The following is a 3977-nucleotide window of genomic DNA, read 5'->3' on the forward strand; positions in this document are numbered from 1 at the left end:
ACACGGCTGCCGACGCGTCTGTCGACACTTCTGCCGACGAGTCTGTCGATACTCCTGCCCGACGCGTCTGTCGACACGGCTGCCGACGCGTCTGCTAACGACAGTATGAGGCATTAAAGGTTTTCGCCTTAATATTCAAAGAGAGTTTGAGGGTCAAAAAACCCTGCTGCATGGTCGGTATCCTTAGTCGGGGAAACCGCAAGACAAGGCCCCGTCTCGCGCCCGCTTTACTGGAGCCCTTTGAGACTCCAATGTGGAGCATTATAGGAGGGCAGTCTCCCATGCCTCTCGGGTGGGGGTCGGAGAAGGGGGAAGGCAAGGATTCTGAGTACATGCCCACACCATGTGAAAGATATCGCAGATCTCTCCACAGTGCGGGCAGCGCCCATCTGTGTTCGGATCTGTGTTTTGCTATGGCAGGACAGAGAAGAGTTCCTGTCTGCAGGCGCCGCAGAGTTCGCTCCTCCGCCTTACTCAGCCCCTTGGCAGGTACTGGGTAGAGACGGTGGCTGTCGCATTAATGAATTAGGATTTCGCGGAACCGCAGAAGCGGTTTATGAGCTTCTGAGCCAGGAGAGCTAGAATGAGCAGCCCGGTGTGTCAGTGTTCGGGCGGCCGCATCAGCGGCCTCATTGCCTCGTAGACCCTGGTGGCGAGGAGCCCAGATCACTTTTGTGCGAGTTGGATTGGCGGGAGCGCGTCTTAGAATTTGGGAGGCAAGAGGTGATATTTCGCCTGCTAGATAATGTTCACAGGCCCGGCGAGAGTCTGTGATAACCGTTTTTGATTTTGGATCGGCGGCAGCGAGAGCTATTGCGACTTCCTCCGCTCGTGTTGAATATGGGGCCAGAAAAGATAGCCCATCGACATTCATTCAAACCACGAGGGCAAGCCAGAATTACAGACTGGGACACATTCAGTAAGGACACCAAACTAACTACATCCGAGCAAACAACCATCTACGAAGATTGGGCGGCTTCCATTTTCGACCTTAAAGGAAAGCTCACAAAGTCCCTCGCCACCACGGACGACCACCCAGCTGTTGACAACCACCTCCTACACCTTTGGGAAGCAAGACGTAGTCTTAAAAACGGTGGAAAAAACAAAGACACAATCGGAAACTAAGACTTCGAATAGCCAAGCTTACTATTCAAGCGGAACAATACGCATGGGACCTCGCTCGCAGTAATTGGCTAACAAAGTGCGAATCCCTCAAAGGTCGTCTAGACACCAAGGCCACGTGGAACCTTCTGCGATGCCTAATTGACCCTCCGAAAGCAAAGAGTGAACAACACAGAAATTTGCATCGAGCCCTACACAGCTTTCAAGGCACTGATGAGGAACTCGTGGATGAACTCACGCGTCGCTATATCTGCACCGCGAAAGACCCACAACCCTACAATAAGGAGTACCGGGGGCAACCGAACGAACACCTAGATAGAGACTTCACTTTGGAGGAAATCATTGCAGCGCTAGCAGATATGCGCCGAGGCACAGCCCCGGGACAAGACAAAATTACGGTCGGACTTCTGGCCAACCTCGGCACAGACGCTTTGCAGCAACTGACGGATTACATAAACGAATGCAGGCGCACCGGCACAATTCCACAAGCGTGGAAAACAGCCAATGTACACTTTATCCCGAAGCCCGGCAAGAAAATCAGCATCGAAAACCTGCGCCCCATATCCCTCACGTCGTGCGCAGGCAAACGCATGAAAAAGACAGTCCACACCCGTCTCTTCAACTATCTTGAGGACAACGAGCTACTGCCACACACGATGTTTGGGGTCAGGGCACACTTGTCCACCCATGATGTGCTTCTGCAAATCAAACGCGAAGTCATTGATCCCGCACGCACAAACAGTAACCGAGCGCTTCTAACACTTGACCTCAAGGGAGCGTTTGACAATGTCAAGCACTTGTAAGACAGGCCTTCGGCAGCCGAACCTTGGGCGGCTGGCGTAAGCAAGAAGAGGACGAAGACAGCGGCGCCGATGCTCGTGCGTGCGCGCTGATCGCTGCCGCTGGGACTGATCGCTGCCTCAGGACTGAACCGAGGCGTACCGCTAGCCGTTCACGACGCAGCGCCTTCGAAGACTACACTACACTACACTTGGTGTAGGTGCTGTCTGCTCTCACCATCGGGATACGAAACGATGCCCAGGCTTCAAGGCTCTACCACGGTGACCGACCCCCCGGCCCAACCTGTCCAGCCTGCTGGCCCTGCTGTCATATGTTCTGGTGCCGTCCGTCAGCGCGACCCTACGATCTTCAGCGGCACGGATGACACCGATGTGGAGGACTGGTTGGCCTCCTACGAACGCGTAAGCGCTTATAACAAGTGGGAAGACAGCGTCAAGCTTACCAACGTTATATTTTATTTGAGCGACGTTGCCAACCTATGGTTCCGCAACCACGAGGAGGACATCTCCAGCTGGGCGGATCTTAAATCCAGCCTCACAGAGGTCTTTGGCCGTCCCGCTGTGCGTAAGCTCCGTGCCGAGCAACGCTTGCGCAGCCGGGCACAACAAAGCGGCGAAAATTTTACAAGTTACATCGAAGATGTCGTCTACCTTTGTAAGCGCATCAACGCTTCCATGAGTGAGGCCGACAAGATAAAAAATATTATGAAAGGAATTGATGATGACGCCTTCCAGATGCTCGTGGCCAAAAATCCCCAATCAGTGTCCGATGTCATCAGCTACTGCCAGAGCTTCGATGAGCTGCGCAAGCAGCGCCTTTCCACCCGGCTTTCAAGACGTAGCCATATCCAGCTTGGCTGTTTCCGGGGACGGTGCTCTGGACCACTCGTCGCTCCTCCAGCACATTCAGCAGTTGGTTCGTGAGGAAGTCGCCCGCCAGCTGTGCTTGACTACCTGCCCACCTACGCCTGCGCCGCCGCTCACTTCCAACCTCCAACGTGTCATACAGGAGCAGGTCGCCGAGGTACTGCCCTCTCCTCCTGCCCTCCTCAGCAGTCACTGATCGCGGCTCCTTTAACGTACGCTGATGCTGTGGCGCGACCGCGGCCTTTACCTGCTGCTCCTGTCTATAGGCCTCCTCACCACCTGTTCGAACCCCAAAGATGTGCACCTCCCACTTATCGTCCGGCTGCCCGACCACGATCGCAGCCGCAGCCTCTCAACCCTTGGCGCACGCAAGACAATCGCCCTATTTGCTAAGCCTGCGGAGTCGCTGGACACGTGGCTCGTTTGTACCGCAGTCGCGACCATAGGCCGTACATATATCGGCGTGAGCCGACCTACGATCTCCCGCCTTCCTCGTCGCCCGTGACACATGAGCCGCGTCCGGATCCCCCCTCTACTTACCGTTTCCGCTCCCACCGCTCGCCGTCTCCTGGCCGACGTTCCCTTTCTCCGATGCTTCGCCGCCCACCCGCCGCGCAAGCGGAAAACTAACGGCCGCAGTTCCGGAGGCAAGAACTGCGCCGCCAGCGACTCGCTCAAGACCTGCACCCGTGCCCGCCAACATCACCGTGTTCGTTGAGGGAGTCGCCGTCGAAGCACTTGTTGACAGTGGCGCAGCCGTATCTGTTCTTAGCCACACCCTCTGTCGCACTCAAAAAAGTGACGACGCCTCTTCCTGCCGTTTCTCTCCGCACCGCCAGCGCTCAGGACATTCGACCATTAGCCGCTTGCACCGCCCGCCAGCTTATCACGAACGTCCCCTATACAATCGAGTTCATCGTCCTCGCCCGCTCATCTCACGACGTCATCCTTGGTTGGGACTTCCTTTCCACACATCACGCTGTTATTGACTGCGCCCGTGCTCTGCTTGAGTTATCGCCATTCCGTGAAGCTCCCTTAGACGTGCACGACGCTGCTGTCGCTACTGTGGTCGTCGCAGAGGACACTGACGTTCCGCCTTTTTCTTCAGTGCACGTGCCTGTTTCTTGTGCTGCTCTCTCCGACGCGACTGTAACATATACGCCCTCTTTACGATGCGCTGACCAAAAA

At 55.7% G+C, this 3977-nt stretch overlaps 1 pseudogene; it reads left to right on the forward strand.

Annotated features, from left to right (window-relative positions):
- The first annotated feature begins 2156 nt into the window (after positions 1-2156).
- Positions 2157-3182, forward strand: LOC149337761 (uncharacterized; annotated as a pseudogene).
- Positions 3183-3977: the final 795 nt, after the last annotated feature.

The sequence above is a fragment of the Amblyomma mixtum genome, chromosome 7, assembly GCF_055824585.1.
Source record: "Amblyomma mixtum isolate Tamu chromosome 7, ASM5582458v1, whole genome shotgun sequence".
Taxonomy (NCBI): domain Eukaryota; kingdom Metazoa; phylum Arthropoda; class Arachnida; order Ixodida; family Ixodidae; genus Amblyomma; species Amblyomma mixtum.